Source organism: Xiphophorus couchianus, chromosome 18, assembly GCF_001444195.1.
Source record: "Xiphophorus couchianus chromosome 18, X_couchianus-1.0, whole genome shotgun sequence".
Lineage (NCBI taxonomy): Eukaryota > Metazoa > Chordata > Actinopteri > Cyprinodontiformes > Poeciliidae > Xiphophorus > Xiphophorus couchianus.
The window spans coordinates 22,678,509-22,690,561 of record NC_040245.1 but is presented as its reverse complement, the minus strand read 5'-3'; the positions used below and the strand labels follow the sequence as shown (position 1 = coordinate 22,690,561).

Below are 12,053 nucleotides of genomic sequence, written 5' to 3'. Positions count from 1 at the left end.
AAGGTGTTAAGGAAGAACAGCAGGCTATGTAAAAGTAGGAATCAACCCCTCAGGCAGCGAAAACTCACCCATTGTCCTCCACATTACTAATCCATGTTTCTGCCCAACAAAAGCGTCATATTGACACGATGGTCCTCTTTTTTTTTCTGTTTTAATCTGCAGCTCCCTCTACCTCAGCATCTTAAGTATTCTGCAGGACTTTGAATTGCTCCCCTCGGCGGTTGTTGGCAGACGGTGGGAGAAGGGGTAAAAAAAGGAGGGGGAGGCCGGAGCGATTATGAGACTTGGGGTGCGCTTTAACCCACTTAGCACACCATTGCAGGGTCTTCTGCCAAAACGGTAAGCTTAGTGCTTTAAATCCTCTTCCCAGAGAGGGCTGATAGTTTGCTTGCAGCTGCTCCTCGTCTTAATGCCTAGAAATGTTTTCCGCGTGAGCTTTTATTTTCCCCTAACAATTTATGATTATTTGCTTTCGCTGGATCTTTTTTGGCCTCATGAGTGGGAGTATGCGAACGAGGATAAGTCCATCTTTCATTGAGTTTTTGAGGGAGCTTCCTGGTCATAAACACGGTGGTGAAGTACACCCTGCTGGGGTTTGAAGTGAGCCGACAGGCAGGCATGTTTATTTGCCCCCTACAGACCAGCTTTAGCCGGGCCGGCCTCTGCCCCCAGAGGTCTGACTACACTCTAGTTTGTGCTTTGGCTTGTTCATCCTCTCCCAGGCAGTGGCCTGCATAATGTGCCCAGCCCCCCCCCCACCATCATTACCACCACACTATGCTAGACTCTCGTTCTTAATAAAATGGACTCATGAGACCACGTTCTTTAAATTCTTCATGTGGAAGCTTTTCTCTCGGTTTGTTCATCCATGTAGGAGTTGCACAGTAATATGTAAAACTGAGCTTCAATGAAGCCAAATTATGCAAAAAAAAAAAATGCCTTCTTCATTTTATTACATGCTACTATGTTTATTCATTATTATATTGTATTTGCAAGATACCAGACATTTTGGGAAGTTTTCGTTTTTGATGTGAGCGGAAGTGCAAAGTGACGACCTCAGATGGATTTGGTTGGGGGGAGCAACAAATGAAGACTGATTCAGTGGTGAGGGAGCGTCATTGGAGCAGCAGCGGCTCTGTCATTGTAGGTTTACGTCTAGAACCCCCTTCACCCACCACCCGCTTCCTCGTTTCTTCAAGCACAGAGAGAATCAGGGTCAGTCATGCTTCATCATTTGCAACCCAGTACTTGCTTTAGTTCCTTTCTTACTAAAACAGTCCTTTCTCTGTGTCCACCTAATATCGGCCATCTCTCCATCTGATCTTTATTCAGGCCATCCAGTCACATTTCCTTCCCTCCTTCATCTCCTGATGACTGTCCTAATCTCACACTAGTGCTCTGGGTAATTCCCATGTGTCTCTTAGAAGATTTATAATAAACAAAGACAGAGGCTGGCTCTGAAAGGGAGAGCTGTCTAGAGAGATCTGTGTGAAAGAGACAACAAAGTGGGCTTTATTTATACAGCTAATCAGACAAATGTTGACAAAAATGAAGTCTTTTGATTTTGATCCATCAGTTAAGCAGTTTTTAAATTGCATGTCTTGGGCTCAATCATTCTTGTATCTATTGCATCAAATGGAAATAAGCTACTAATACTTGTTTCACTCATACCATCTCACAGGCTTTGTCAAGAATTGGCATCAATGTATACCCTTGCTATAAAAAGTTAACTTCAAAGTCACTAATATCTTTCTATTATACCATTTTTACAATTAAAGTATTTTTTTAAAGAGATCCTAGAAAGGTGCTAAGGTGACTGGGTTTTTATGGGTTTATGGAGATTAAAACATGACCACTCCCACACCTGTTGCTGTGGACTGCCACCCAGCTGGATAAAAGCAGGCTACCAAAGTTTACAGGAAAGCCTAAAGCAGCTGAAGCATCACTGAGTTTGTATTCACCACAAATCTGGCACAAAATTCCAGAAAACTGCAAAGATGCTGAAACAGTGAGTTCTTTTAAAACCCCACCTGTTTAGTAATAACTGGAACATTAATAATTCGATGTATATTTAATGATGATTACTCTTGATAACATTTGACAAAATGTAATGAGTGGCACTGCCAACATATCTGTTTATTGTGTTATCTACCATGTAAAGCACTAAATGCCTCAGTGCTGAAATGTACTAAAAAATAAACTTGTCTTGACTAAAGGGCACCACAAAATTTCAGCGCGCTGAACCAATTAACCAGGTAATATCAGCTTATTAAACTGCTGGCGTTACTCTGCAGTGTATGAGTCTTATCTTTTAGTAGAATCTTCAAAGAGCAGCAAAAAAAGTAATATGCTTTGCTCAATAACCACATAAAAATGTGCTTTAGCAATTTAGACGAAATTTATTCTATGGTTTTGCATAAACCTGTCTATGAAAATAAAAATAAATGGATGTTATAAGTGTCATACCAGTATGTTGGATGATTTTAGCAGCATGTTTTCTGTCTTAATGTTTAAATTCTTTCTTCAAAATGTTAGTGTAACTACTGTTTGAGTCCAAAAAAAAAGCACATTGAAGGAGCATATGCAAGCTGAGCCTCATTCTGTGGCTTTAAGGGAGGGCTTGGCCTATTTGGTTGGTTAAACAGATGGTCTAGCACAGGTCAATGTGGTGGAGAGAGGGACCATGCAGACAAGCATTTAACCATCTGGGCTCCAAGAGACATTAAGATGGTTTCTCTGTTCAGATGTCAATTAACCGGTCCCCTAATTGATCTTTAGCAATACACTGTGTTTGTTTTCTTGACAATTCTCAGTGTGAAGATGAATGAATGAGCTGAAAGCTCCCTGAAGGAGATGTTCAATATTCAAAGTGATGGCTTGACACTAAAAGAAAATTAGTTGTATTGAATGAGGGAACATAGGATGTGTTCCTAAAGAGTGATTTATGCAGCTGTCAGTGTGACAGCTTATTGTGATCTGTGAGCACATGTCCTCTAACAGACCCTTAGAGGATTCTGGAAAGTGTTTACCTGGCAAAGAAATATGGATTTTTACAATTCATCATTATGTAGCAAAGTGAAATATATTTTATTCTTGTAGCTATAAATTTTTAGCCCTTAGATATTCGTCATGTGAATCTATGATGTCCCAAGTGCACAAATCAGAATTGAACAGCTGATTTACAATCTTTCCTTTTGGTGAAGCTTTGAGCTGCTGAGATTGCTTTTGCACCATTTACTTTTTTTCTTTTGGAACATTAACAGTAGAAAATACAAGAATAGCATTCAAACCTTTCTACCTTTCTCCTCTTAAGCGGTCATTAGTTATTTATTTTTTATTTTTTGCTTTAAACTAAAGACACAAATAATGAGTGTGAAATTGGGGATGTACCTGGAAAGGTTCAGTTTGGCAGGATTTCAGATATTTAAAACAAAAACATCATCTGTGCTTATTAATATTGACTGATATGAAACGTTGTTAAGCCATATTGCCCAGCCCTAATAAAAACCCATTTTCTTGTTGTGTTACTGTCCTCAACCAAATTTTATCGTTGGTCTTGAAAACATCTTTAGATTGAAGAAGATTTTAAAACAGGGGGATTTTTGTTTTTACTCCTACCTTGGAAATATCACACTGGACCAAACCCGGTTTGATAGCTCCAAGATAAAGCAGAAGACTTTGCTGAAATATGTTTCCCTTCTTGTTATCCAATGAAATTCTTGCTCTCTTACAGCCTGAATGAACCACAGACATGTCCTGACATGTTGTAAAAGGTAGTTTCCAAATAGTTTCTCGTATCTCTGTGCTTCTCCTGACTTCAACTGATACGCCTCACGGAAACTGGAAACGGCTCTAGATTGCAGTTTCTATTCCTGCCGGTGTCAGTTTAGAAACGTATGCATGTAGCTTATCAGTAAATTGCACCATGTTTGGACTGGTCACTGTCTTAATCACTGCTTTAAACTTCCTCCTTTTCGGCCACAATGATCACCTTTCCAAGGAAATATGGAACTGTTTCACCTGGAACAGACTCTTTACCTCCTGGGTTTTTCACTGTAGCACAAGTAAACATCTGAAATAGGTCGGTTTTGGTTCATGTATTTCAGCGATTTCAGCTTAAGTCAATGGAGCACAGTGGAAGCGCCAAAGCCAGCACTCAGTCAATATTTGACTCTGCTAGTGTATAGCAACTGGCAAGGAAAACAGTCAAATCGCTCAAGAGAAAAATGAGGAACAAAAGCTGCACAAACAAACGTTTTCTCTCCTTTCCCAGCTCCAGAGTAAAACCTACAGCTGATCACTAAGTATGATCATCACTCGCTCCCCCATGTTCTCTGCAATATTGTTTAGAAGAGCATCAGTACAAAGCCACAGGACAGGATGGGTGTAGCAGGAGCTTTATTAAAGACTTAAATGTACAGAATCTGGTCTTATGTGTGAGTTTCTTTAGCTCAACATTTACCTTGTGACCTACTGTTGACAGTGTTAGTAAAGAGATGAACTTAATGCTCTGTGGGGTTTGTCACCTTTCCCTCCTCTATCCATCAGCTAGGGAAAAACAGATGATGGAGGGGGAAAGTACAAGTAGTGAAAGTGGACTGATTTACACCCAAAAATGCAAAAAGGGCTGGATTTAAGAAAAAAGAAGAGAGAAGATTAAGTCAACTGAGATACTAATGAGCTGCGTGGATTGGAGGTTAAACAGTCTGGGATTCTGCAACACATGTGGCACACACAGAGCCTTTTTCTTGTCTTTTTAACCAGAGCCTACTGAGAGCTTTAAAAGCAGCCAATGTGGTCTACTAACATTTCCGACCCTTTAAAAGTTCACTTCCGCGTGGGTGAGAATCGCCAGTCCAAAAGTTTACTGAAAAACAGATCAACACAGTGAGAGACCATTGGAAATGTTAATACTAAAAATGTATTGCAGGCTTGGTTTCAGCCCATTTGGCTTCTTTTTCACCTTTTTCACACTATTTGTTTGGCATGGCACAGAATGAGATTTTCACAGTACCTTAAATTAAAAAAAAAAAATTCCACATCATCCCTGTATCATGGTAATACACAATTATTTAAAATAAATGTGCAAAAGATAACTGAATTTTAACTCAACAGCTTGTAAGTCAATTCACATATTCACTGTGTGCACAATATATGAACATTAACATTGGTGGTGGCCATTAGACAGTGATGGTGATGCAGCACAAGATTATTGGGTATTTAACTGAAGCAGAGAAGAAGTATAGGTGGTTTTACAGTATTGAAAGTTTAGGAAAATATATATGACATTGGAAAATATTGGTCATAACAGCAGTCTTAATATCAGATACAGCCCAAATTTTTATATCTGTGCATCACTAAATTTAGCACCACCTTTATCAAGAGTGACAGAGAGGGTTCCTTTTTTGCCTGAAAATACTTCCAGTCAAATTGATCTTTATTGTGAGCTTGAGTAACATTTCTGGCAGTTCACAGCAACATGTGGGGGAGGGGTAACATCCAGAGAAAACTCTTGTAGCTACATCACTTTGACGTGCTTCTCATTAAAAGAATTTTAAGTTCGAGGAGCAGTAAGATAAACGGTTTGAAATCTTAATTAGTCCGCCCATGCATATTGTCTAGAAACATGCGCTGTCACAGCCTTGAACAAACATGTCCACAGTGCAGCAGAGAGGAGAATATGGTGCCCACAATGAGCAGGGAACTGTTGGCAGAGAGCATTAGTCACTTAGTAGATATGAAAGTTTATATTTTCCTTTGATAAGATAGAGGTGAAGTTAGAGGAGTTGTTGCTATGCTAACAATAAAAGGAATTACACTGTAAGAAAAGGAGTTCCTTGGTTCATTATATGTTCTTGTTTTGTTACACCATATTATTATGGAATAAGTTGTGTTTGAGGTTTTATATTTGTGCAGATGAATAAACTGTTCATCTGTTTCCAGCAGATGAGTTGGTAAATAGGGAAAAGTGTTTGAACAATATCTTTAATAATACCATTACAGCTGAGTTTTCTCTTTCAGCGTACACAAAATTTGGTAAATTTGATTAGAGCTTTTATTATATAAACATCTTTGGTTTTCTGTAACTGCATCTTGATATAATCTTAAATATTATTTTTATGTTGGGAAAGTGCATCCTTACTGGTCTGTAGTTTTGGTTTCTTTCAGAACCAGTTTGAGCTTATTTAGCTACCGTTGCTCATCTGTTGGCAGGTTTTACTTGTATTGCGGATCAATACCACTTGAATTACCTTGAAATATTTATACACGCAAACATCCTGCAGTTTCAGTTTGTATCAAGTGTTTCACTGCCATCATTTGTATTTATGCCAGCAGTTTCATGGTTTGAGTGCCATAAAACAAATAGCTACTCCCTGGTCGTAAAGGTGTGCGGTGACTCATTCTCCAGCGAAACTCTGTTGTTGTTGCTTAGAGTCTTGTTTGTGTTGTTTATGCTTGAGCAATAGAGTTGTGTTACCTGTTATGCCAGTAGATCCAGCTGATGTGTGCTTTTGCTTTGTTTGGGATGTTGTGCGGTTTGACTGAAAGTGTTAACACGCTGTACCTTAAGACTAGCAGATAGATGCAGTGTCATAAAGTAAACAGCATGAAGGAATGGTTTGAAGGTTAACAGGAGTTGAACCAGTTTGACTCTCTCTCGGCTGTTAAAGGGTCAGTATTTTATATTTTCCAGGCACATGTCTCCATTTTATAGCTCAATCAAGTAACTGTTACCTTCAGTTGTTATAAAAATGCTACACATATGAAATATGACTTGAAAGAAATTTGACTTTGTAATTTGATGTCTTGAAATTGGGCCTCTGTCTCTTTAAAACCTCCTGTTCTTCCTGAAACTTCGCCTTCAGGAAGTCATCACAACATCACTCCTCTATTAAAGTGTTTATATTTTTTACCAGTGTTGCACTGGGAAGTAGCTTATATAATGAGTTCAGCTGATGCACAGTTTCACAAGGTGTTTGCTAATTCCTGCTGACTAGTGAAGGGGGGGATAAAATGATTTCTCAAACATGCATGAAATAATCAATGCAACACTCCAGCTAGGCCTGTCACGATAGCAAATTTTGCTGAGCGATTAATTGTCTCAAAAAATTATTGCGATAAACGATAATATTGTCTGAAGACTTTTTTACACTGATTTAATGGAAATGACGTAGTAATGCATGCGATTTCCTGCCAAAGATAGATGCACTTTATTTTCAAAAGAATATTTAACACTGGAGCTGATAAACAAAATAAACAAAACAACCAAAAACAAAATGGATTCTCAGTCTCTATTAACAAAAAATGTACTTGATAAAAACTAAACAACATAAAGCCAAAGTGGAAATAAATACTGCATTCAACCAAAAGAGTGCAGATTACGAAGTCTGTATATTATGTTGCCCTTCAGTAATAATTAGATTTAAATAGAGAAGATGGGCACATCGACTACCTGATGCAATAGTTCACACTACATGATTTTTTGCTCCTATTTTCCCCTTATGACAATCTTAAAACGTTGGTCTTTCTAAGATTGTGTGGTGTGTTATGGTAGATCATCGTTGCCGCTCCGATCTAAATCAGGGTTTTTTCTCCGACTGGGATCTTAACGCAGCCTGTTGAATGTGACAGGTAGCCAATCAGAAAGCGCGGATTCTCCTCCGTGTTTTCTGAGGGGAAATTACTGAGGGGAATCCCAAACAGCTGACACGGAGCAACCCGAAGTCCAGCCGACGTGGAAACAACATTAATGTTGATTCAACATGCAAAGAATATAGAAATGACAAGGGGAGGAGTTGGAGCGAAATTGCTACCGCAGTTGATAAACCAGGTAACTTTTCAGCTGTTCTTCGTTAACGTGACGTAAATAGATTATAATGATTTTCATTCAGTCAGGACTTTACGCTGACACTAGCCACATGCATTGCAGGTAGATTGTAGTAAAGCATTGATTAATGCCTGGTTTTAAAATTAGTTAACTGAACTTGTAGCCATTATTTTGTGCCCATTGTTGGACACCACACGGCAGGAACGGATCGAACCGTTATACCTAGGATTTCTGTCGGCTAATGTGTGGTCTGTCAGGTTTTAAAAATGGGCCGACAATCGGCCGACCGTGTGTGTGCGCTGGGCTTTACACTGAGGAAATGAGGAAGGGAGGATCAGTGGAGAGCACCGGAGTTGAGCCTTTTTTTCATTCGGTGTCATCAACAGAAAGAGAAAAAGGCCGGAAGAGACGATAATGCCGATAATTGAAATGACGTCGATAGTTTTAATTTATCGTACGATTAATCGATTTATCGTTTATCGCGACAGGCCTAACTCCAGCTATGTTTTAATGAGGGAATAACATAACATGATGGTAAAGCTGAAAAAAGTTGATTTTACATAATACCTCTCCATTTATTACAGCAGAAGATGAACATTGTAATAAAGGCTAATGGGATGAGAACCTAGATAGCATTTTTAGGTACATCCTAGCTTTGACTTGAATGTTTTTTTTAACTCAAATTAATTCAATCAATTTCAATTAAATGAATCCACTTAATGGCAGTGTTTGTGCCTTAAAAGATGATCCTCTTCAGTTTGCATAGCAGTGTCATTAACTAGCAACCTTTCCAGCTGAGACTGCTGTATGCTGTATAATCTTCCAAAATGTAATTTCTAATGGGTAAATCTTCCAAACAATTTTAACTTTGCTAAACTGATTATTAAATACTGATATTTCTTAACTACATCATAGTTTTGTTTTTACTTAATTTGTCCCTCTCTCAGCTCTTCCTTGAAATTTGTTCCAAGCCATTCAGGAACTGCGTCAGTTTTCATGCAGTCGCCACTTTACATAGTGTTGTTAAACATGGAGCATCATATTTAGGGGTTCCCCCCACGCATTCCTCCTCCCCGCGCTTTCCATGTTCCCCGGTTGTGCTTCCTGTTAAACATTTCCAAGTCTGCCACTCCTCTACCTTCTCTGAATGGCTGTCTATGGCCAAACTCCCAAAAATCTCTCACCAAGCTAACCACAGACATAGTGAAAAGACTCTGCAGTGAGAGAAGTGACTCTGAATTTGTATTTAGTGAAATATGTCTTTGCCGAACTGTGAGTCTTTTGAATTTTGAGCGTTTTTATCTGTAATCTTGTGGTTCACAGAAATAATTACGCGTGAAACTGTTAATCATTGTCTGCCTTATCGGGTTAATCGACATGCCTGTCTTATAAGGGTCCAGAGATTGCTGCTGTGAAATGTTCAGCGCTGTGGAACCCGATGTTGAGGCTTTAGCAGGAGTTCACTGCTTTTTGGCCTTTCTTGAGAAAACTGGGCAGAAAAGGGAGGAGTCAGGGAGTGGTGGATGTGTTTTTAATTCACTGTAGCAGCTCTTGGCCTTCTGCTGTTGCTGTTCTGCTGCCTAAGTCTCCTCTTACTGTGGAGATTTGAGAGGGTCTGGGTCAGGACCGCTGCAGGAAATGGTGGGGTTGGCATGGACCCTCATGTTAATGCAGTGAGGGGTTGGATAAGGACAGGAAACTGATCTTTAAATGTCAGGATTTCTCAATGTTAGTCCAGTTTTGCTGCAGCTGTCCAGAATTGCTGTCATTTGCGTTGTTGCTGTTAGTGTAATGCAGCAAGAATTGACTGCAACTGCTTGACTTTGTAATTCTTAACATTGACAGTTATAAAGTCATTTTTTCCTGCTGTAACACAAATTTCTCAGTTTCTGCTCTGGTAATTTATTTCATTACCTCAAATGTTTTTAACTTGTTTTCTGGCTGTCTGACATTTAGAGGACAGAGCATGTGCCTTTATGTAAAATAACTGTGCTGTTAAAAAGGCATTGAATTCAGCTCAGTGCGCAGTGTTTTAAAAAAAATAGGTTTGGACTTTTTTATTTGCCTAAACATGCCTGGGGGAACTTCAGAGTAACTTTGATGTGAAGACATTGGACAAGTTGTTTTTATCATATTTTTGTATTTAGTAAAGGCAAGTTTTGAATTCATCTTTAGACTGTAGGTAGAGTTGAATGATTCAACTCAGGATTCAGTATTTTTGAGTATTTCTATCGCTGTTCATTTATGCCCAAGAAAACAGGAATAACTTCACGTTAAAAAAGCATTTTATAAAATTGTTTTCTCAATTTCTGAAGAGATTAAGAAGTCATCGGTGCTTGTTTCAGACAAAATTATGTTTTATTACAGTAGCATATTCTTACACCAAAAAAAAAAAAAAAAAAGGAATTTCAGCTTTAACTTTTAGTGCATTCATTTAGTAGTGAAACTATCTTCGTTTGTTTCCAAACTCCAGCAAATACCGACAGCTTTTTTTTTTTACCCCTCCAGGGGGTCTTTTGTGGGCTCTAGTGTCCCTTATATGACAGTAGGCTGACAGGAAACGGGGAAGGGGAAGGAGAGGGGGGAAGACATGTGGCAAATATCGTCGGGTCTGGGAGTCGAACCCGGGACGGCCGCGTCGAGGACTCAAGGCCTCCAAATATGGGTCGCGCTAACCCCTACGCCACCACGGCATGCCCAAATACTGACAGTTTGTTGTATAACATTTAAAACACTCAAAGCAAACACACAGAGGAATATTTCACCATCGTTTTTTGTAGACTCTCTTGGTCCAGAGTCCTAGTTCCTCCCTTCTCTTTTCTTCAGCTCACCTCACAGTTTTTTAAAAAATTATTATGTTCTCCGTACATAGAAGAAGACTTATTGCTGTATCTGGAGAATCGTTTCTGTGTTAATAGGGATCAATATCCTGTTGATTGAACCAATGACGTTCCATTTTCAGCTTTCTGCCAGAGCCCAACAGGTTGTGTTTAGGCCTGCATATATAATATTGCATTGGAAAGATTGACTAAGGCTTTAGTAAATATTTATACCACATAAAATTAGGAAGTCATGTATTAGAAATTTCTGAAACTCTGATCACTCTAAAGAATAAAAAGTAACCTATGATTTTATAATGCTTTGTTTCTTGAAAGATTATAGTACCGGAATAAAAGAGCACATTTCTCTGCCAAGGGTGCCAACAGACTAGTCTGCTTGTGTACAAATATTGGGAATTCAAAAGAAAATCTGATTTTGTTTTATCTTACAAAACACATGGCAAGAATATATATTTTGTAACGAGCTAAGCTTCCAAGAAATGTGTCAGCATCTAAATATATCCAGAGCCAGGTGTATATACCTCTGAATAGATGGATGAGAGGGATAAGGTTGCAGAAATAGATGTTGCGAGCGCACAATAAACCCACAGTGCTTGAAAATTATTTAAAATATTCATGATTTTATTTGTTTTCTACTGATAAACTGGGCAAGTATTTTTACATATAAAGGGAAATAAAAGTGAACCACACCTGTTCATGATTTTATTTAGAGAAGGCTATATTTAATCCAAGTCAAATTAGATTTCAAGTAAGCACTTTTACTGCATTACACCAACAAAAGAGCAAGCCATTCCCACACTTATTTTTTATTTTATTTATTTATTTATTGTTTGACCCAACCATTCACTCTGGTACAAATCTCATTACAGTACAAATTGTTTGTCTTGAAATCCCCGAAGGAGCCCATCCTTTCAGGAGCATCAGAGGAACCGGCAGGCACCATTATCTCTATCTGACCACTATCTTTCCAGCTGACCGTATTTAGGCCATCTCGCCACACCAATGCTGGGTGGAGTCAGCTCCAGTTTACATTGTCAGAGCCATGCATCAGACAACAGGCAAGGCATCTCTCGTCACTGTGCCTCTCGCTGTCACTGTTTTTGATTTGCATCGACGTTTTCGTCCCTCTTTGCAAACCACGCTCCCCCTGAGTGAGCGAGAGCCTTTAATTCCGCAGAGACAAGGAGCAAATGAAAAATGATCTGCAGCGGTCGGGCTCATCTGTGAGAGTTGGTGTGTTCCTTTGGGAGCTCACAAAGTCTTTATAGAATAAGGTCCTAATGGCCTCTTCTTTCAATGGCACCATTCACAGGGGGAAGAATCAAACAGTGAGAGGCCCAGTGAAAAAAGAGACACAGAGGGAGAGAAAGACTGGTTGGATTTGT

The 12,053-nt window shown here is 39.0% G+C and overlaps 1 protein-coding gene across 5 annotated transcripts in view; it reads left to right on the top strand.

The window, feature by feature from the left end:
- The window catches only part of sipa1l3 (signal-induced proliferation-associated 1 like 3), an 84,655-nt gene that overhangs the window by 17,363 nt on the left and 55,239 nt on the right, over nt 1–12,053 (top strand). The window contains exon 2 of one of the 5 annotated variants that reach the window (XM_027999068.1): nt 163–339. The exons of the other annotated variants lie outside the window; for them this stretch is intronic. The gene's annotated coding sequence lies outside the window, so the exon portion shown is untranslated. The remainder of the gene's footprint in view (nt 1–162; nt 340–12,053) is intronic. 5 annotated transcript variants of the gene reach the window in all.